Raw genomic sequence first — 23201 nt, 5'->3', positions numbered from 1 at the left:
CGGGCTGCTGGAGACGAGCTTCAAGTTTTTAATTTGCCTGCTCTGAGCGACCAGCCGGAGTGCCGAAAATTTTCTTTAGCTGGTCCGTGAATGTAGGCCAGTCAGCGATGTCATCCTCATGATTGAGGAACCTTAATTGTTTTGGCGACATCATCCAAGTAGAAGACGACGTTGAGCAGTTTGTGATCGTCATCCCAGCGGTTAAATGTACTGACCCTGTTGTAGTTGTCGAGCCAGTCGTCATCTTCACCGCGAAGGCCAGCAAAGATTTGGGGATCGCGCTGACGGTTGGTGACTGTCCAGGCAGGGGCAGCCGCAGTAGGAGCAGGAGACGCCGGGGGTGAGCGAGCACCGTTGCCTCATTCATAGCACAGGGCCGTTGACGCAAGCGAAGGCCTGAACGGAGCTCCAGGGAGAACGGTAGGTGGGTCTAAAGCGAGAGGTGGGGAATACGAATCGCACCTCCGCCACTTGTGGGACAGCACTTGCACAAACGTCTGTTCTTTTTCAGAACCAGCTGGCACACAGCGCGCGACGCTCCGAGCAGCAGTCAGCGATGATGATGATGATGGATCTATACAGATGAAAGAAGTGAAAGTTCACGCTCTGCGCTCAGAATATGTAGGCTGGTAGCCTACGCTATTGCGTCATACCCTTACAGGCGGAGCTTAAGTGTACCCCATATTTAGATGCAATAAAATGCTTTACCACCACCAAGTAAAACGCTGGTGGACTTTGATGCGTTCTACGGAACGCTGGTTGGGTTCGATGCAACGCCCGGTCGCCCGCAGTCAAAGCTTTCGCTGCACACTCGGTTCAGTGGCGTTGAACCCGTGCAATGTTTTTATATTTACATTTAAAGAGACATTCAATTGCACCCCCCCCCCCCCCACCACCACCACCACCACCACCACCACCACCCAGGAGAAGAACCTGGTTGATATGCTTACGCCAGACGAGGCCCTTTTTACCTGTACGGTTCAGGGAAGCATGTGTTTGCAATGAAAACATGACATTCGCATGCTTAGGAGGGCTGTGCGGAATCTTCTCACTTTCTTAAAAGGCATCAGTTTCGATACAACGCACACACAATAGATGGATTTATTGAAAGGAAAAGGCAGAGAGGTTGGCCCGAATAATTCAAATCTGGCCTGCTACTCTGCACTGGGGAAGGGGAAGGAGAGAAGAAAGAAGGTCATGATGGGTGACGATGTGGGAGAAGGCATATGAAATATATATACAGACACAGCAGCTTGCTTTACAAACGTGAATCAAGTCCGCTGGCGCTCAAATAACGGCAAAGAGCGCGCACTGCCTGGACGCCCTTCCCCTTGTCCTGCCAAGCGCCCAGCAGCAGTTCCTCCGACAGAGGCCTCTTGTCTAAACGCTTCAAGGAAGCAGCTAGCACATTTCTTTCGTTCGCATACTCTGGGCACACCAATAATACATGGTCCACAGTCTCTGGGATGCCACAAGTTAAACATTCCGGTGAGTCCAGCTGTCCAATTAAATGTAAGTATTTGCGCGTGAAAGCCACGTTTAAACGAAGACGATGTATCAAGCATGTCTGATGACGCGGAATATCACGCGGAACATAAAATTTAAATGTTCGATCAAGCCTTCTTAGACGGATGTGTCGGGCGTCTGGTTGAGCCCAGTAAGCTGCTGTAGCAATATTCATATAACTCTTTAGAAGACACGTCGTATCCGCTCTTGAAAAAGGCACAGCTGTTTGGAAGCCATTGATGAGTGCGCTTTTCGCTTCAACATCGGCCTGCTCATTCCCATGGAGGCCGCAGTGGGCAGGAATCCATTGAAACATTATCGTGTGGCCTTGCAGCTGGGCAGATGTGATGAGATCCATAATGTTTAGTGCCAGGGACTGATAGGCAGTGTGGCGTAAGAAGTTTTCCAAAATTTGTAATGCAGTCTTCGAGTCCGTGAATATACACCATTTTTGAGGTGGTTCCCCACATATATAGCGAATAGATTCTCGAATGGCTACAAGTTCAGCAGCGGTTGATGTAGAGGTATGTCCCAAAAGGAAATGCAGAGTCGTTTTCCGAGCTGGTATGACCACAGCTGCAGCGGATGCCTGTGCTGACACAGATCCATCAGTGTATATGTGAATATAACTGGGATATTCTGACCAGATGTGTGCCAGAGTAAGTTGTTTGAGTCCACTAATTGGTACCATTGATTTCTTTAGTATTCCGGGAACACGAAGGTGCACAAAAGGTTTATCCATCGTCCATGGTGGTTGGGTGGGATGATATGGGAGGGCATATCCTGTCGGTACTTGCGACTGATGGCAGCGGAGTGCAGTTGTAAAACTGCAGTCCGGCCTCTCATCCAGAATCTTGCTGAGTGGGTGAAAACGGTGTCTTGTAAGTGCTCGTAAATATACACGAAGTGGTTCGTGTGACAAGTATATGGACATTGGGCGAGCGTGTGCCTCTTCAATTGTGCCTTTGTTAGAGGTGCATCTGGGCAGTCCAAGGCATATTTTCAGTGCCTGCGCTTGCACGCTCTCTAAAGTCCGCAAGCAGGAAATGCTCATACTAGAGAGTACTGGGAGACTGTACCGGATGTAGCCAACAAACAGAGCCTCGTAAAGGCGTATTAAGGAGCGCTCAGTTGGACCCCATTTGATGCCGGCTATGTAACGAAGTACATGGCAAAAATTAATTAGCCTCTTCTTCACCATAGCAATATGTTTCGACCAGGATAGTCGGTGGTCAATAATTACTCCCAAGAATCTGTGCCTGGAGACGTATGGTATTACGACTCCATGAAGGGTAATCGGGTAGCGGCTGACACATTTTCCCGTAAACGCGATCACTGCACACTTTTCTGCCGCTAAAAATAAACCTTGACGCCGTAAGTACATCGATGTTAATGACACAGCTCGTTGCAGTCTCGCACGTAGTTGTGGGCGCGTCGAACCAGAGGCCCAGATGCAGATGTCGTCAGCATATGCACTTATGTGGATGTTAGTTGGCAGTTCACTCACCAGGCCAATTAGCGCAACGTTAAATAAAGTTGGGCTGAGAACTCCTCCCTGTGGAACTCCACGACCGACCTGAAAGTGGGTAGTATCTCCTTCAGGCGTAGTCATGTAAACAGAACGGCCGCTGAGATAGCTTACAATCCACAAGTACAGCCGGCCACCAACTCCCACGTCGTCAAGTCCATCAAGAATAGCTTCATGGAGGACGTTGTCGTAAGCTCCCTTTATATCTAAAAATGCAGCAGCTACTAGTCGACGGTGACGCTTTTCGTGTTCTACTGTCGCCACAAGGTCGATGACGCTGTCAATGGAAGAGCGTCCGCGGCGAAATCCAGTCATCATATTAGGATAAAGATCATTACTCTCTAGATACCACTCAAGTCTTGCCAGCACCATGCGCTCCATAACTTTTCCAACACAGCTTGCTAGGGCAACTGGCCGGTATGAGGTAAGTTCGAGAGGAGGCTTTCCAGGCTTCAAAAGAGCAACCAGGCGGCTAATTTTCCAGTGTTCAGGAACAGTACTAGAAGCCCATATATCATTGAAATAATTAAGTAGTGCAGTTCTACCATCCTTGCCTAGGTTCGATAAGGTTGAATAAGTAATCCCGTCAGGACCAGGTGCAGATGAATGCCGACAAGAAGCAAGAGCGGCGTCTAATTCAGCTATTGTAAAGGGCACGTCGTATTGATCATTCGGCGAAGGTGGTGCAAAAACCTCTGAAATTGGTAGCTGTGCCTGGTTTGTGCCCACAACCATTTTACAAAAATCTTCAGCTACGTCAACTTCATTGCGGCGTTGGTAAAGGGCCAGGGCACGAAAAGGGTGCCTTTCTCGCGGAGGTGTGCGCAAGCTTCTCGCAACATGCCAGATACGCGACAGGGGCTTACGGGGATCCAGTGATGAGCAGAACTGTCTCCAACGTTGTCGTCCTAACCTCTCCAGGTGACGCAAAATTTGACGTTTAGCTCGGCGAGAAAGTGCGAGATCTTGCGCGGATTTCGTTCTTCTGTACTTCCTTTCAGCCCGCCGACGGATCGCGCGAAGCCGCTCGAATTCCACGTCGATGCTGGACACTGACACCGGCACACTAACATAGCGAGTGTTCTCACTGAGAGAGGAAGTAATGAGTCCCTCTATTTGAGATGGTGACTGGAGGTCCACACTGGAAGTCTCCACCGCTGCCCTAAAGGCGGGCCAGTCTGTGTATTGCACACGAGGTGAAGTGGCAGGTGCAAACCACTTGATGCATATGTACGTTGGTATATGATCACTCCCATGTGTTTCCACATCACTACACCAAGAAACGGAGGGATGGAGGTTTCTGGAAACAAACGCCACATCCAAGCAGCTGCTGTAGGTTGTTCCGCGTAGAAACGTCGGTGAGCCGTCGTTTATATTGACGAGATCTTGCGTATGCATAAAGTCTGCCAGGTCTCTTCCTCTATTGCTCATTATTGCACTACCCCACTGAGGGTGGTGAGCATTAAAGTCCCCCACAATAATACGAGGAGCTGCACAACACTGGATTGTTGAAAATAGATATGATTTGTCCAAGCCATCCCTCGGTGGAATATAAGCGCCAATTACAGAACATACTCGTCCTTTCAGGGTTAACGTCAAACAAATGTAGTGGTTCGTGTTGTGGGGCTGCAGAGCATGGCGGACGTGCGCAATGTCTTGGCGTACACATACCAGCACTTTGCTTGTTTCGTTTGCTTCTCTAGACCATAGCAGAACATATCCAGAAAGGCGGAAAGCAGCCGGCATGTTGGGCTCACAGATCACAATCACAGGAAAGCGGTACTTCTGTACCCGCTGTCGGAAGTCACTCAGCCGACCACGCAGGCCTCGGGCATTCCATTGCATCACAACACTGCGGCGCAAGTGCATCATCACAGAGGTGGGGTTAGTTTGTTGCGCCATTGTGAATTATTGCAATGCCGCCAAGAGCGGCTCAAATGCGTCCAAAAACTGAACAGCAAACTTTGCTGTTTGCGTGTTGATGCTGGAGAGCAGCACCCGCATTGAACGAACCAGCTGTTTCAGCATTTCTTTTACCTGCTGGCTGTCGGGGTTGTCGGAATTTTCAGTACGTGTGGCAACCAAACTGGGATTAGGCCTGGCGTTGGCCTTTGATGGTAGAGCTGGCCACTCAGCATCAGAGGCGGTAGGTAATACAACAGCCTCTGTCTGATCCTTGGCATGTGACACTGTCTGCGACATTACAGCAAGAGTACTCTTAGCGGGATTAGACTCAATCTGTTGTGGCACCTGAGCTGACGTTAACTCTGAAGTTGACTTATCCAGGCTAGGCTTGCCTTCCGATTCCTTGTGCCGGCGTCGGGAACGGTGCTTGCGACGACGAATAGACGCGGCCGCTTCTTGATGAGTCGAGTTATCTCTCACCATCTTTTTTAGTATACGTTTTTCATCCCGAATTTTAGGACAGTCCTTAGCCGTCGATTCATGGGCACCCGAGCAGTTAGAACACCTGACAGTCTCCGTCTCGCATGCGTCATGAGGATGCGTACCGCCGCATCGACGGCAGGATACCTCGTTTCGACAAACGGCGCTCACATGTCCGATCTTGTGACATTTGTGGCACTGAACAGGTCTTGGAACATACATCCGAACTGGGTGCCTCACATAGCCCACTTTAACGTGGGATGGGAGGGATTCAGTTTCAAAGACTAATTTAACGCACTTTGAGCGGCCGAATCGATGAACATCCACAATGCGCGCCGTAGATTTGATCAGCGTGCAGAGATCGCTTTCACTTATCTCGGGGTCAACGTCGCTGATTACACCTGCAGTAGTCTTTTTCCCATGTGCAAGGAAGGAACGGACCGGCATGTTGCCTAGCGCACCAATTCCTTTCAGCTTGTCCACTGTTGCCTGGGATTTGACATCCACGGTCAGGACATTCTTCCAGGGATTAATTCTGACTTCGTCAACTTCACCGGGAACCAGCTGGTCGAAAAACTGCGTCAGGTGCTGTCTGTTTATCACATTCAGATTCGCCGTTGCCGTTGTTGGTACGAAGGCCACGGAGAAGATCCCTTGCTTTTCAGCGTTCTTCTTTGGTGTCTCACTCATTACTGATGTTCGGCGCAGCTTTCTTTTCAGGCGGCGCGACTGGACAGGCGTGTAGCTGTTGTCGGAATCCATCTCTGTCACGGTGGAGTCATCTGCCGAGTCTGGAAGCTCCACGTCCGCGACGTCAAGGTGACCCGTCGAGTACGCTGTAGCCTGTTCGATGGTGGCGGGTGGGCGCAGGGGTCGTGCGCCCGCCATCCCGAAGGATGTCGAGATCACAAATAGCTCACAGCGATATAAAATCCAGAAAAATGGAAGAGCGCTAGCTTCAGACGTTCGGAAACCTCCACTTCTTCTACCTGTAAATGTGCAAACGATTTGGTTTGAAAGCTTTAACATCCCAAACGAACTCAGGCTACTATAATCGGGATGTGGTTTTCGTGCCCATCGAGAAGCGGGATTCGATCCCGCGTCCTTGCGATCGAGCGTCTTAATCACTGATCTACCATGGTGGGGCGTACATATAAGTGAGATGCACAGGAAAACGGCGGACAACTCGGAACAGCAGAGTTGAACATAACCGATGGTAGACGCTCTTGGGGGTAACCGGCTTTCGGTAGGACGGACTTGACTATTTTCTTGCAGTTTTTCGCGCAGTAAATGTCATTCATGCACCGAAATGAAGGCTTAGATCCGGCGCGGCCCGCCCGAGCCAGGAACCACATCGTGCTAGCCGGTCTTGCGCCGCTAAAATTACCGAGCCAGTCCTCCTCTCTATTTTTTGCTGCCGGCTGAGAGAGGCGGTCTCGGAATAGAAGCGCTGCTGGGCGACGAGGAAGCGTTTCTCCGACGTCGGGCACCTCTGCGGCGCTTTGCTCGGCAAACCCTCGAAACCCCTGGCAAAGTCGTTCCCGGGGGGCCGCGAGGGTTGCAAGGCCGGCAGCGAATGCCAGCCCGCTTGAATGCAGTCGCGCGAGGACAAAGGAAATGCGCTGCAGGTCTTCGTGAAACAGCGTTGCGCATGTCTCGGTTTCTCTTCGAACGTGGACGCGATCCCTTGACGAGCTTAGCTGTTTTGCTTCGCGCAGGTGTACCGACTCCGCCAACCAAACAAATAGCATCGTGGAAAGCAAATTAAAGACTTTTCTACCTAATTTCGGGCATCAGCCAAGTCAATTTGGAAAGTGCTCAATTTTCCAATTTCATTTTTCAGTGTGTCCATTGCGCACGGGCGGAAGCCAATGAAGACGTCGACATGCAACGCCCAGCCCGAGAGAGTGCCACAGTAAAAGCAGTTATTTCGGAAAGGAAGAGTTAGGGCATAGGGGAGAGATGCGCTTGGATCTTCAATGGTCGGTCTTCCGAGGATCTCATTGGCCTCCGCCGCCGTCGTGAGCTTGGGTCAACATTGCTTAGGAAGGCCTACCACTGCTCTAGATGAGGGCTACTTACCTTTTGTAATAAGTGGCTGCAAGGCAACACGAGGTGTGTGATCGGCCAAGCTACTGTGACGCTCACAGCAGTGTCTCGTATGTTTTCCGTCACCCTGAGCGTCTTCCGTACGGCACCTGAATCGGTCTGCGTGGGGAAGAAACGGGAAAGAGCGAAACAATCGCTCTCCCAGCGTACAGCCAGGAGGGCCAGTCTGTCTCCCGCTAGGAATGTGTGGGCTCCGTTTCCTGGGATCCTCTTCACGCGCCCTTCTCATGGCCCTTTGATGAGCCGCTAGGCGTTCTTGGGGATCGAACCTTACAACAGTTACGAAGTTCCGTACTCGCTCCCCAGGATAAATATTTGAAACCCGTAGCGTATGCTCCAAATTAAATAAGAATTGGCCGAATGACACTATCGTCGATGCTGAATTGTTCTTTTTTTTTTTGTTTTTTTTTTTTCAGTAAGATCGCGCAAGGTGGATCCCAAGAAATCAACTCGCCTGAACATTCACTGCCGCTGCAAAAGAAAATAGAGCAAACAAGGGCTACTGAGAAACGAAAAGTTTTTCCAATGTGAGACAGAGTCGTCTGCCTGCATGTCCTTCTTATGTTTCCCCTGAAAAACTGTTGAGCAGCTAGGTTTATTCAAAAACGGACCCTGCTATCAAGATGCATGAAAGAGCTGCCCATAGCCTAAAAAAAGTGTCTGCGTACTGCATTCCGGCGCCGATTCATCTTGAAAACATGGATGCTTTTTGTATGCGACGTTGTTCTGTGGTACGATAGTTTGGGTGGCACAAGTTTGTCTTCGTTAGGTTGTAGTTATTGGTAGCGCTTTTATGACGTTTGCTTGCCAGTGATGGTCTGTGTTGGCCTTATGAAACTGCTTACTGCATATTTTGTTTCTCATGTGCCGGAAGTAGCAAGGCTTGCGTTGGCGCGGTCCGGGAATTTGCTGAGTTTTTCAGTTTTTACATCTATCTTTCGTGAAAGTACAGCTATTCGTTGCCTAAAATACAATTTGTGCGCCTTGGTTCTGCCACACTTTGGTTACAAATGAGCTGATGAAGTTTCTTGGCATGTTTGATTGGGGACGGTCTGTTCTCTGTATGCAAGGAGCAGGATGTACAATTGCTCTCGCTGCCGTGTCTCTCATTTGCGGCAATTATGCATTCTTCCCTCGGCATGTTATTAGCATCTGAATCGAGCATTGACGCGTTGCTACAGTATTGTACTCGCTCCAAGAATAGGCGCTTTCCAACTGGATCACATTCCTTTCTTTTCATAATGGGGAACGATTTGCACAAGTACAGCAAGATCGGCCGTGCGTTCGATTGGCATTGTTGCTGCCATGAGGGCACTGGAGAGCTCCGCCATGTGAAAAAAAAAAAAAAATAGGAGGAAATTTGTTTACCAAACGGGCCGTCCGCGGAACCACATTGGTAACCGGATGATCATCACACTGCAGTGCCTATTACGCAACTCATATGACTAAAAACCGCAGCAGAGACGGCAAGGAAGGAGGCGACAACACAGGGCGGTTTTGCCTCGTTATGCATCACACTACACCTCTACCCTCCTGAGTTAAATGATGGTGATCTAAGCATCACCATCTAGCAGAGGGCGGCAGAAAGTTAGGTGGGCGGATGAGATTAAGAAGTTCGCAGGGGTCAAGTGGATGCAGCTAGCACAGAAACGGGTTAAGTGGAGAAATATGGGAGAGGCCTTCGCCCTGCAGTGGGTATGATCAGGCTGATGATGATGATGATGATGATGATGATCTAAGCATGAAACGAATTAGAACAAGGAACTAACTACCTTACAGGCCATTTATGTGTGGTGACAATTCTCATATCTTGGCCAAAAGAAAGCTGCGACAGGCACAAGCGTAACAAGTGTTATGACAATGCCATCGTTTTGTTTCCTCAACAGTCCTCTTTAACTATTCGGGTGGTTAAAGTGTTTGGCTCTGCGTTCATCCTCGAACAGTGCGTGGGCATGTTTGCGCAATCCACGGACGTATTCCGGCAGCCGTCACCTGTAAATGCTACTGTCTCTACACGCCGAGCGGCCTTTCTTGTGACCGTTTTTTATTTTTATTCCGGCTGTTAGTTTCCCGCCTTGTTGGACGTCAGCGTACAGCCGCGTGCGTTGCTCGCCGAGAAATCCAGCTGCTGTCCTGAAAAGGAAAACAAAAGGCACAAGTCTCAAAGCCAAGGTGCAGAGAAAAGCTCCGCACACCTTCTCCCTCATCGTGTGGTCTGGTGACGAAAGCGGCGAATACGTTTGTTTGTGCGCCGCGTGTGTTTGCGTGGGCGTCTCTGGTATAACTGCGACCAGTGAGGAAGACATCGTGCGTAACAAGGGAAAAGCCGCTGAAAAGTCTGCTATTTCACGCGTCATCGCACGATGCAGCTGACGTCACGCGTCGATTACTTTCCCATTGCTTGCCTTATGCTTACCCATTGTGCTCCAAACAGATGCGGTTGGTATTACGTGTTTATTCATGCTTAGGTCAGAACTCTTTCGCTTACTCAAGGGACGTGCGCTAACAGATAGGACAGACCTGAGATGGGCGCCGTTGGCAGGTCTGCTTTGCTGAGTTTTAAACAAGTGAGAATTGATGACCCGGCCTCAAACTGGAAATACTGTTTATCTAGGTCGTGCGTCGTTTTTCGTTGGCCCAATTTCAGAGTTTTGCCGTTTGACCATCATTGCTGAATAAGAAAATTACAAGGGTTCAACGCTACTGAACCAAATATTGAGCGAAAGCATTAGCTGCGCGTAACCGAGCGTTCTTCTTCCCTTTTTCTTCTTCCTCAGTCCACATATAAAGCCCCGCTTTAACCAACCCATATGAACGTGCCTTAGTGGCCTATAGGGGTAACGTGAATGCCAGGGTCCTAGCAGGCTGACTCTGACATAACCGTCCCATGTGAAACGAGAGACCCAAGTGGGCAGCTCCTGCCAGCCCGTGTGTCACGTGGGGTATGACGTCACAGCGTCACGTGGGTAAGACGTAACTGCGGTCGGGTCACGCAAAGGCTTGAAAGTGCGAGCAGTATTGCTTTCGCAATAAAACTATTTAGTGTTGTTGCCTCCGTGCTGTCTTCCTGGCGGAAGGAAAGTGCGAAGCGGAACACGACTTTATTTTGATCAGGCAGTACTGTCGCATTATTATGCGCAACTTTTGATTGTGTATTTTTTGCCTCTTCTGAAACCGCGCGAGCGGCTATCAGGCCGAAAATGGCCATTTTTCTTTTTTAGGACTTGACAAATAGAAATGAATGTCGGATGAAACGGCAGGCAACCTTGATCGTCTGTGATGGGGAAGAGCTATCACAAGTTGTGTGCAAGAGCGGACATACGGCTAGTAGAACAAACGAAGCAGTGGACATAAATATTTGTCCCAACATGAAAAACATCAAACCGATTCGGTGCAAGGGCGTACTTATGATGCGGTCATTCAACCGCTATGTGGTGCTGCGGGCCGTGTGGAAGCTGGTGGCAGCCCTAACTTATGGGAACGCTGTCGAAGGAATTTCTGTGACGGCGCCATTGAGACGCAGGGCGACTCGCAGTGGATGTTTTCAAGCACGTAATGGTGGATGCAAGGGAGCTGCTCCTCCTTTGTGGCACGGGAGGCTGACAGCCGTCATGATTTTTAATAATATAGGGTCAGCGTCGACTAAACCGCTGGTCAACGCTTTATAACGGCGATAAATGTGCAACACGGCGAGAGATAGCGTCGTCTGCTAAGCTCTTCCGATCACGAGAGCACACGCCTTGCCACAATATCTGTTCGCAAAAACCCGACGGACACCAGAGCGCATGCACCTGAATAAGACGTCATTTTCATCCCTTTTTTTTTTTTTTTCCTTTTGCGGGAGGCCGCGCTGGCGAAACATAGTAAAGATAAGAAAAACTAAAAGAAAGGAAATACGTGGAAAGCGTTGCCTGGAAAGCGAACCTTCAGATTTGAGCAGCCCTCTGTGAGGTAGGAAACACGATAAAAGAGGCACCAAGCAAAATAGTACCAGAGGATTTTATTTATTTTTTTTTTTTTTTTGCGAACAGATATTGTGGCAGCCATGTATCCTCGCTATTGGAACAACTTAGCAGACAGCACTCTCCGTGCGCCTACGCGACCTCTCGCCATGTTGCACGCTTATCGCTGTTAGATGACAGCTGTACATGTTTGACTCTCAAGCCTCCCCACCAGCAATATCGCCCACTCACGCCATCTACTGAACCACACGCTGGACTAAGCGTGGCCGCTAGGGCCTCCCAACAGCCTGCGTAGTAGAGCCGGGCCCTGTACACATCGTAGGGCCGTCAAGCACAAAATATTCTTGAACAGTGTCAGCGCACTTTAATCGGATTGCAAAACATTTATTTCGTCGCTCAAGCAAGGAGAGACGTACTAGATGGCCGCTAGTCCATGGCTGGCGGCGACCTCATTAGCCCGCTCGATGGCCCGTAGTTGGATCTTCAGGTCCGAGCTGACCAGCACCGCTTCCCACTGCTCGGGAGAAGGGAGCTGTATTAATTCCGCCTGCGGCGGATCATTTGCGCAGTTCCAGATAATGTGGTCGTATATCGCTCTATAGCCAGCGCACGTTAAAGATCCCCAGGTGGTCGAAATTACTCTGTAGCCCTCCACTACGGCTCAGCTCTTTCTCTCTTTCCACTTTCACTCCCACCTTCCTCCCTTCCATTACGCCGTTTAGGTGTCCACAGCGCAAGTGTGACAGATACTGCGCCTTCCCCTTCATGTGAACCAATTATTATTATTATGCGGCAAGCGGACACAGCCCAGTGGACAGAAGCGGCAAAGAAGTTCACTCTGATGCTGTATGCATTCACACTGGCAACTCAAGAGGAAGTGGGCAGAGGCGCACTCTACTGACAACGACGTGGCGAGTGCACCTCACGGTGAACATGCCGACGGATTGTCCCGCTGCAGTTCAACCTCTAGCCAACACAGATTCACCGTCGGCCTCGCTTGGCTGTGAAACGACACGGCCTTCGAGGTGACGTCTTGAATACTGGTGGCGTCGGACCTCAAGTCACGCTTTGAGTATCTGAACCTTCGCACCCCCCCCCCCCCCCCCATTTTTTCGTTGTCTTGGCCGTAAAGTTTATTTCGCAGTCTTCTCGTTAAAAGGGACACAGTCGGTATTACCATGTCCGCTGGACGTCCTCTCTCATGTCCCTTCAATTAGTGAGCCTTACTGAAACCATTTTGTTCCCGCAAACTTCCTAACCCCACCACTCACGTGACTCCCTACTGTTTCCTGTTATGCTGGCTTTTCCTTGCAGCTCATTTCGCAACGCCATGGAATGTTAGCGTTGCCTCTGTATTCATGCATTACCTGTTTCTTTTTCCTTGATTCCCACTACGATATAATTAACTCGCTCTGCTCTTCTTCCTCAGCTCGCTGCAGCTTCCTCAGTTGATGCTTAGACCCTCTACAACGAAGGAGGGATAACGAAAACCCGAAAAGCAAACAAACGAAAAAGTCCAGCCCGAGTGGTGCAGTTGCATGCAGCGGCTGACTGCGCGACACAAGGATTTCCCCTGAATCGCTGCACGCGAGCACGGTAGTTTTGCTTACACACCGGTTTGTACACAGGGCCAGTAAACGCCGGTACCTCTGCTGCTCGAAGGTTAACAAATTGGCTTCCAGCGGTGGCCTCTCAACTGTTTCCGGACAAATCGTATTAGTCACGCAACACGGGGCTGGCCGCCGTCGTCAGCGTGTGACGTCACTCATTGATTCTCCGCCGGCTCGATGATGTCGCGGGGGTGGCTCCAAGGGGGCTGAATTACCTTTCGTCATCTGCCCCCCGTCTTAGTGCTTTGCTCAAGCAGCGTTTGGGCAGCAGTGCCAAATCCAGATGAACGAAGCCCACCGGTTTTCTATTCAAACGATTGATTGATCCTGCCAGTTTAAGTGAGGCACATGTTTTCAAGAAAGCCATCTGTTGTTTTGTTTTTTCTCGACGGTGTAGTGTTGGCTATGCATTATACTCCTTTAGTGCGTTTACTTTTCTAGTGTCGATCGACTCTCGCCTCTCAGTGACAAAGTCAGTACTGAGCGTTCAGCCAGCAAAAGAATGCTCTTGTATATAATACGTTCATATCAGCCGTAATCAACTACGCACTGAATGCGTGTGTACACGACAGAACATTGGGAGCTTACGCTTCTGTGCCTCGTCAATCTAGGCATGAAACAACAGAACAATAAAGTGTGCTTCAAACAGCCACAATGAGCATGAAACGCTTGCAAATGACTACAAGCGAATTCAATCGCTTCGCATGTTAAGAAGCGAAATAGGAGCTCATTAGTGAGAAAGAAAGAAAGAAAGAAAGAAAGAAAGAAAGAAAGAAAGAAAGAAAGAAAGAAAGAAAGAAAGAAAGAAAGAAAGAAAGAAAGAAAGAAAGAAAGAAAGAAAGAAAGAAAGAAAGAAAGAAAGAAAGAAAGAAAGAAAGAAAGAAAGAAAGAAAGAAAGAAAGAAAGAAAGAAAGAAAGAAAGAAAGAAAGAAAGAAAGAAAGAAAGAAAGAAAGCGATCAAACACCTATGTAGGTAATCAGAACCTTCATTGGTGCGTAGATCGAACCAAGAGTTGCCGCTTTATCAAGGCAGCCGGTTCCCATACGCGCTAATCAACAACTAGGGGTGAAATTAAGTGCAGAGGGGAAGCATTCAAAGCAGCGACGGCTACCAGTGAGGGGGAAGTTAGTTCATTATTTGTAAAACTGTGAAGCTTTTTTTCATTGCCTTTTTGTAGGAGGTTTCATTAATTCAGTTTGCAAATGTCGGTGGCGGGTTCTGAATTTTAATGGAGTCTTCAGAATTAGTTCTATTTCAAAATTTTGATAGCACTTTTCACTAGCCTACCTTATCGCTCCCTACCGCTGCTGTGCCTCATGACGAGTACGGGCCTCCATAATGTTTAGAGCTCTGCTTGCGGCTTTCCAGACGGTCAAAAGGGGAAAAAAAGGAATAAGCGAAGATAAGAACTCCAGCTATAGCAAAAAAAAAAAAAAAAGGGACGCCTGGGGAGTTGCGCAAACTCCCGAAAGCGATCGGCAGCCTCGCGTATTCACCGAGTGTAGCTTCGTACTGACCCCGCTTGAAACATGTGCCGTTTGGAGGCAATTAATTGACCAGTCGTTGCGCGAAGCTTTGTTGATTTTCTCGGCGCGACGCATGCGGACTGGTGACGGTTTACTTATTGTCTCGACTCTCGAGGGGAGCTAAAACAAGGTGATTTTACTGAGCCTGTCCCAATCCTTTGTTTCTGTTGTGGATGATAAAAAGTGGGCATGAGCCAACGCGCTGTCGAAAGACGTCGTAGTTTATTAAGATGGTTTCTGTCGCAACCATACAGCCCTGAGCTAACTGCAGGAACTCTTTATCTTTTCCTGCGTTTTTTAGCATGGCGCTCGACTTTGCAGATTTATTCTCATATTTTACTATATATGTTTTATATTTGATTGCGTAGTATATGTTTTTGACGTTATATTACGATGGTTTCGCTCAACATGTAGCTTATGCGTGGACCAAGTGTGTTTTTACAAGTAATCTCTACGGTACGCGCCTGGGAGCACAAAAATCAATGTGTCTCTTAATTTTGAAGCAGCCGTGAAAGTAATGTTTCACGTGATTGTTTGTAAATTCATTATGTACTTTCATGTTGACTCGCTTCCATGGCGCTATAAGAGCTAAATAGCTTCTCTGTACAACTGCCTTTTTTGGACGTGTAATGTTTTGATTTCTCGGGAGAAAGGTGCCGTCGGCTGGTTAAACCCTGTTATGCAAGTGGAATCTTTGTCATGCTTTGTTATGCTGTGTTGCTACAACAGGTGAGACTCATACAAGCCTGAGCCTAGTTTATAGAGCGGAAGCTCGTTTAAGCATGGTCAGACACGGTTTAACTCATCCGAGGCTCTCTGCAAAGAAACACAGCAGAAGTGCTGGTTCCAGCGCGTGACTCCTCCATGCGATCCTCAAGAACGCCACATCTAGACGAAGGGAGGGGGACGTCCCAAGAGGCGAACCAGATGGGCAGCGGTGACGATGGAGCGAAAGGGCAGGAAGGCCGTGTTTTTTATTTGTGGATATATGTACGAATAAAGTTTGCCAAGTGTGCAACACGTGTGAAGGAAGAAGCGAAGCATTCGCGACTGGGCTTGTCGCACAAAGAACCTGGCGAAGCTGCGGGAAATTTCGCTGCATTTCTCTTTGCACAATGTGCTCCCCGCAATCACAGTCGTCAGCGCTTTTAAAACGAGTGACGTGTATTCGGCGGACTCCCTCATAATGTCTTCTTTAATCATCTGTGAGCAAAGAAAAAATAGCGAGCAATGTCTTCTGCTGTCAATCCTGTTGAGTACGCCGTTTGTGGGCACAAAGAAAAAAAGTTGCTTCAAGGAAGGCTGTATTTTCTTCTTAAGTGGCCTGACGAAATTCAAGAAAGCCTAAAATCGGCGTAAATCAGTTTTCGCTGTAAGAAGCCAGGAATAGACAAAGCTGTTTCGAACTCATTACTGCGGCTCACCAAGGCTACACTAGGTAAGAAAACATTCATGCATGGTTTCCAATGCCCCGGAGGCTTCTCACCGCAGCTGGGTAGTTTTCCCTGAGAAAAGTGGAGAGCAAAGTCAACCGCTACACTGCACGTTGTGTCGCACTACGGCATAAGTCGAGGCACACATTTCTTCGCGCCCGTCGTTTATGTTTAAACCCCTGTACGTTGAGGCCTCCTACATCGCCCTGCGTATGTGGATGCGCAACGGGAGCCGATATCTTCCAACAAGCGTGCCTTCTTCCCTCTCCTATACCGACCACGTATAGAGGCTGCTGCTTGGCGCATAACTCGCTACTGCATTATCGGCCGGCAATGCCGTCGAGTGGGCTGCGATAACGCCAGGAGCTGCGCGCGATTACGGGCCGGTCACTTGCACAGGGTGCGGAACATTTCTCTCCCAGCGCCCGCCGTCGTCCAGGTTTGCAGAAGCAGCTTGCGTTCGCACCGTCAAGGCTCAATTCGCTCTCACCCGCAAAGGATTTCCCGCAGGCGAAGGTGAGCTGCTCCTGACAGTAGCGCTGTCAGATTTGAGCGATGCCGCACTGATACTTGCATTCAACCGTTGTGATGTCTCGGCACGAGGTGATTACACTAAGCAGCCGTGTCAATTGGCAGCACGAATCCAGAATTCCCAACTGGCGCTGTTTAGTTAAGCTGCGGCATGAGTAGCCGGATTTCACGAGTCTCAGAGGTGCGGGCATCTTTAGCGGGATGTCAAACAGCAAAAAGAAAACTGCTGAGGTAAATATATTGATCAATGGAGTGGCAGAGCAGACGTGTCAACTACTGCGCACACTAAAAAGGAACTCGGTCAGCTTCCTTACTCGCAGCAAATGGGCAACTACGTGCGCCTTCGCTTGCATGCGTCAGCAGGTGAAACAGTCAAGTCGATCACAGCCACTGGCTTTGTCGAGCATAATCCTCATTCCCCGTGGGGATGGCCGACTGGCAAACCCCAGGGTCGAGGCTACTCCGGAGAAGAAGCCGAGCTCTTTCTCCGCTTTTTCAGCGCGCAAAAGAAAACCGCGTGAGCATGCGACGCCCGGCGAAGTATTTTAACTGTCGGTTGAGTCGAAATAGGGGGGGCACCCTCGGCTACCGCGTGTGTCGATGCTCCCGAGGTGCGTGATGACGGATCGGGGGCGTTGTTCCCTTGTCGGTTGTTTCGACACCAGCGAGCGAAAGAACCGCTCCAACCTCCGTGCTGTTTGTTCTTCATTTCTCTTTTTTCCTTTTCTTTACATTATGTTTATTGTTTTCTTTATTTAGGCAGCTACTTGCTTTCGCCGGCGGCGGCTTCGAGAGATATGGAGACTTTAGCAGCGCCATTGCGGATACCGTGGAGTCAATTCGTGCGCACATTCCCATTCTTGTTGCATTCGCATGTTAAATTTATTCGGTTCACTCCATTTCTGCTTCAGTACTGTTCTTCGCTCAACGTCGTTCTTGCCGAGAATTCGAGCTCCTGTTTCTAAAGGCACATATGGCAAGGCTCCTTTCGGAACACTTTGCAATCTGCCTTTTTGTCACCGCAGGTATACAGCGATATCTGTCGAGAAAAGTGCCCCTGCGATAAAGAGTGTTCACTTTTTGTCCTTTGTTTGCTAGCATTTCGTCCTCTCTTCTTTACCTTAACTTAAAACTGATTTATGCTGCAGTTGAATAAAAACAGTTCCGCATTCACTGTTAGTACTGTTTGCTATTCCATGATGTTGCAGTGGTGTTTGCAGCGAGAACGGATGATTAATAATGTTGCACAGGAAGTTTCGAAAATGTCGGTTCTTTGTAAGGCGTGTAAGGACGCATCTGAAAAGGAAGACTGATGGGCTGCCTGATAACGTTTGAAATGGCGCAGTCTTTGTTTGATTTTGAAAAAAGTCGTCTTTTTCTACTAATTCGTGTGTTTGCAGCTCACTTTGTGTGAAACTTTTTATCAGCAGAGCCTACGGTAAACTTCCGTCGGACGAAGCACTCCTGGTCGTCTTCCATAGGCGCCCAATGATAAATTTTTCAGAACCAGCTGCAACACTGCTTTCACGTAGGTGACCCTATTTTGGACAATAAAACATCTACGAGCGCATTTGTTTTTTTTTCTGAACGTGGCTCATGCGTTAATTACTGGCGCCCGACGGAGTGGGTTGCACCCGGTCAGCGACTTCCAGTCCACTTATCTAGCCCCCTTTAATTCTGTCACCTCACTAAACGCATTCGCTGCGTCCTCTATTTTCATCTGTCCTCCAGTTCGGCGCTTTGTTTCCGAGCGGCTTCATTTGAGCTCGCGCGGTGATGAGGGGCGTCGAGAGAATCACAGCGAAGACATCTGAAAGGTCCAACCGTGACTCCATTGTTCTCAACTCTGCCATGACAACAGTGTCCGATATGGCTGGTGGGAGGCAGACCTCCTTTTATAACCTTCCTGTTGGCGAGTGTGGATTCGAGGGTCAAACCAGCTGCTCCGAAGTCATGCATGCCATGCTTACAACCTTGCCGCTTTTTAATTAGGAAAACAAGTGCGTGGTACGCGGATAAAGAAATAGATAAAGATGAATTCTAGACATGAATTTAAATTTTATTACGACAGCAGCACATAAGTACAGTTCCTGTGCGCTAGTCTTTCTAATTCTTCATGAGACACCAATTAGCCCAGCGATATCTCCCTTGGCAGCACTTCCCCATGCGATCTGCTTATACTTCGTCTCACAAGATGTTTGCAGCCCAGCGAAAGCACCCCGGTCCAAAGCACTGCAATTGTGCTCCTAGGCGCCTCCCCCCCCCCCCCCCCCCCAATTTGCGGGGGTGACAGTAGGAGCTCAATTCTCTATTATAGTGCGTAAGGGCACTTAGGAGCACAATTGTAAGGGCTCCTTTCGCAGTGCTGCAGATACCTTGTGGACGAAGTATAGGTCGCGTTTATTTACTTGGCTCGACGGGCACATAGTATTCTAACCATTAAGTGGCTGCGGCGATGCACTGTGCTCAGTTGCACACCACAGACCACTGCGATAGGCTCATATAGGCAAATTCCGAGCGACGAACTTATTTTTCTAAAGGCTGTTTCGAATAAAGGACATCTTTGCTTTTTTTTTTTTTTTCCCTATCGTGCGACGCTGCCATATAGGGTTGCGTTATCAAGCACTGTTTTTTGTTAATATAACATCAAATCTCTCGGCTCTCGTGAGGTTGAAATTTGGAACCGAGGTGATAGCCAAGTTCATGATCGAAATGCAGTGACTGGCGTGATAAAACGAGCTGTGGCAGCGTGGTGCCTATCGGCTCAGGTCTTATTTTTCGCGCTGATAATTACTGCTCTATGCTGTTATCGACCATATAAGCAAATTTTATTCTTAGCGGTTGGTCAATCGCCTTCAAAAGGGCAGTTAAGATAGTCGGTTGGAAGTCTAAAAAAGGGCTGCCTTGGTTCCTTGTAGTACATGGAGCATAGCATAGCATTTTTTTTTTTTTATCGTTCACTGGTCATCACGTTCATTACTTTGCTTACAGGTAACTTGCAGCTTATCTTTTAAACAAGCAGGGATCTTGACAGGCGAATTGGAAATGAATGCTTCGCCTTCATAATATTGTTGCTATCAAAGTTTGTTAAACTTGCGTTTGCATAAACCTGCATTAAGGGTTGCTCATTTCGCGACTTGCACCGTTTTTTTCTCCTGTGTTTAGATTTTGTGGCACAAAACGTAATGCAGTATTGACTTTGAATGCTGAGCGCGCTGGCATTTTTAGAGTGCTGTATTAAAAATCCTGTCGGCTTTTATGCTTCGCCTTACAGGATGGAGGACCCTTATATTAAAGCATATAACAAGCATGGTGTCGAGAATGATTCCCGCACTATAGTTTCAAATGCTACACAAGCGTACGAACAATCACGAGGCAGTTTTTTCCGACCTTAACGTATCGGCTACAATAAAGCCCCCTTTTATTTAACTTTATGTTTGTTCACTTGGACATTCCGCAGAGACTGCGCGATGGTTGGCCCTGATTACTTTAGACATCACGGAGTTGATTACATCAGAGCTTTTGCGTTTCGCTTCGGTCGGAACGCGACCGCGTCATGGTCGGGGATCGAACTCACGACCTTACACAGCAGGACGCCGCTTAATCACGGCGATGTGTGAACATGAAATCATTTCTCTCCAGAAGGCGACTGATAGAGCGCGCAGCCAAGGACAGCCTGTCTGGTTAAGAAGGCCAGCTGTGACCTCTGCAGTCAGATAAGAGCGCAGGGCGCGAGAATTTTCGCGATCTCTCCTCGTGCTTTTTCGGGAGTTTCTCGGGTGTGGTCTGCACATGGATGCGGGCCTAGTTCACCGGCACGTTTCCTGTGATGACGTCAGTGGCTTCCTTTATTAGAACTTGCTGCCTGAATGTGTTGTCTTGAATGGTGTCGACCAACCCGCAAATGAGAAGTGTAGCAGTGATATCCTAAAACTACTCTTTCCTGTCTCCCTGCAGGGCTTCCCCATGATAAGCTCATCTACCCATGAAGAGGTAGCGCTCACTGGTGAGTCTTTTACCACAGCACTGTTCTCTACTGTGAACGGGAGAGCACTCACCCATGCTTGGACACTCGCTTTAAACGAAGCGCGTTCAGAACGAGCTGTGTCGGCAAGTTCAGTTTTGATTCTCCGCGAAAAGGGGAATGTATCGGGTATTGATGCGCTTAAATTACATATACGCTGCAATATTATCGTTCTTCATTGAAAGCGTGGAGCATACTGTTCACGGTGGTGGCCACTTAAGATTAGGCCCGCTTTAACCCTATGCAGTGCTTGCGTGGTCGTAATGTGGGTTCTGGCAGGCTGGTTCGGATATCCCATATCAAGTGGCTACCACCTGCCAACGTTATGCTTGTAATTTTTGGCTCACAACGCTAGACTTTCGGTGAACGGGGCTTTTTGCGTTAACTAACATGATGTAATAACTAGTAGTTGAGTCCCTCGTGTTAGTATAGGGATGGACTTTGCAATCATAACGACACTGTGTAGCGACAGTGGCGCTCCTATATTTCACAAATTAATGCGCATGCGCTACACAGTCTACAGTGCTAAATCAAATTGTGAACGGTGGGCTCTCCTCATGTTAGGTGGAATCGGCATCACCTCCAAAATTGGGCCCGTCTGCACTATCCTCGAGATTCGCCTCGGTGTACGCGAGGATGAGTCTTCGCTCTCCGCCCCATGCACGCAGGTGCGTTGAATATAGAAGGGATATCTCGCCAAGACGTGACGCACGCCGAGACTACTGTCGTTGCTCATACGCCGATAAACGCTATCTCTCGAGCGCGCTCTGTGACGTCAATGCCTTCCGCTCCTTGTAAGCGCCTTGTGGCCCCACACTTAATTATTACATGTTATCTGACGCTCCTTCCTTTATCTTCCTCACTATATCGCGAGTCTTGTTTGCCCTTTCATCGCTGTTTCGCGGAGTATAGAAAAGATGGGACCTAGGACGTCCTTCTGGGTTTTGAATATGTTGCGATTAGAAAGAAAACAGGGAAAGTGCCAAAAATAGTTATTCCGTGGTCGTCACGAAAATATTCGGTGCATTGCGGGCCGTTCGTGACATTAAGTGCAGTCTGTCGGGCATTCTTCTGTAACGTGATGGCTCTGCCACGTTTGCCGTCGGTCTGAAGGTAAAACGGGCCTTGTTTTTTTAGCTGACGCTATTCTTCATGCTTGAATGGCGCGATGAGAGTTCCTTCCTGTGGTGCTGCCGTCGTCCGCCCTTATGAAGAGCAGTCGGACACTTTGTTTCGCCGAGTACCGGGCGGCCGTTGGAGGAGCTACAAGCGTCGAGCATTCAGTTGAAAGAGGCTCGTGACCGCAGTTTATGGCTGACAGCAAGGAGCAACGTTCAAATGATGCGTACTTTGCTAATGTCGTTTCGTCAAAATCCGCAACGACAGTAAGGCCCAGCAGGAATGTAATGGCGACCACTGTTATCGTGAACATTGCTGCGCTTCTTTTGCGCGCACCACATTGTTGAGGCGCTTTCACATATCGTGTGCTATTAGTACCGCGGCATACATCGTGTCTGTTCTTGATGCCTGCGAAGATCTCTTGCAACAGTGACCAGCGCTATACACGCAGGTATTCTGGCGCGCCGGTAGTTGACTATAGGCGCGCAACGATCAATGATGATGAGAGAAATATTGTATAGCGTGGACGTTTTTAAAGGCGAAAGTCTTTCGTGGCCCGCGATCGTGTCCGTCCATCCGTCTGTAACGCTTTAGTTGTGTAGTATGTCGTAACTTGAAATAAATTATGACGTAATCAGTGCTGTAGTATGTCGTCCGTAAAATTAATGATGACGTCATTTCTGGTGTAGTATATCGTGCCTTGAAATGAGTGTGACTATGACGCCATGACATGAGGCAGGAAAAAAAAAAAAAGCGGTGCCGGACCACCGCACAACAGACGCTTTCGTCTTATCGCACTTTCCCAAAGTGCACCCTATAATTTTTACCCATAGCGTTGTTCTTCGTACTTTGCGTCGAAACTTTCGTTGAGTTGAAACTGCATAGAGGCTGCAAAATATATCGCATACGCAAATATGCTTTAGTGCGTGACGCATCTGGAAAAAATGCCCATTCGTGTAGAACAATTGGTAAGCTGGCCAACGTTTGCTGAGCTATAGTGCTCTAGAAATTCGCAAAACACATGTTGTATGTGGTTTAATACGTCCGCAAACAATCTGCTTGCTTAAGGGCCACGACCGCTGTTTCAGGCCGAACGGCCCAGAAACATGCGTGCAGGCTATTTCTGTGTGCACAAGTATTTGACGTGGAATTTATTACGTGTTCTACAAATCGCAGCCTGTTGCGGACAGGCTGAAGACGCAGCTGTTTTCTTTTTCTTGTCACACTCAGACGGCAGATCAAATATTCAGAGAAAAAATGTATAGTACGGAGTGAATTAGCAACACGGAGGGGCCTTGTGTTCCATATATATATATATATATGTGTGTGTGTGTGTGTGTGTGTGTGTGTGTGTGTGTGTGTGTGTGTGTGTGTGTGTGTGTGTGTGTGTGTGTGTGTGTGTGTGTGCGTGCGTGCGTGCGTGCGTGCGTGCGTGCGTGTGCGTGTGCGTGTGTGTGTGTGTGTGTG

General features: G+C 48.7%; 1 protein-coding gene across 17 annotated transcripts in view; it reads left to right on the top strand.

Annotated features, from left to right (window-relative positions):
• The window catches only part of PMCA (plasma membrane calcium-transporting ATPase 3), a 489190-nt gene that overhangs the window by 296569 nt on the left and 169420 nt on the right, over positions 1-23201 (top strand). For 14 of the 17 annotated variants that reach the window (XM_084603899.1, XM_084603850.1, XM_084603721.1 and 11 more), the window contains one exon: positions 20549-20597. The exons of 2 other annotated variants lie outside the window; for them this stretch is intronic. The gene's annotated coding sequence lies outside the window, so the exon portion shown is untranslated. Of the gene's footprint in view, positions 1-16486; positions 16577-20548; positions 20598-23201 lie in introns of those variants that run through there. One more of the 17 variants, XM_084603200.1, reaches the window with a different exon arrangement.

This window comes from Amblyomma maculatum, chromosome 1 (genome assembly GCF_055883805.1).
Source record: "Amblyomma maculatum isolate TAMU_Amacu chromosome 1, ASM5588380v1, whole genome shotgun sequence".
NCBI classification, from domain to species: domain Eukaryota; kingdom Metazoa; phylum Arthropoda; class Arachnida; order Ixodida; family Ixodidae; genus Amblyomma; species Amblyomma maculatum.
The sequence above is the reverse complement of the archived record's forward strand: the minus strand, read 5'-3'. Positions and strand labels throughout refer to the sequence as shown.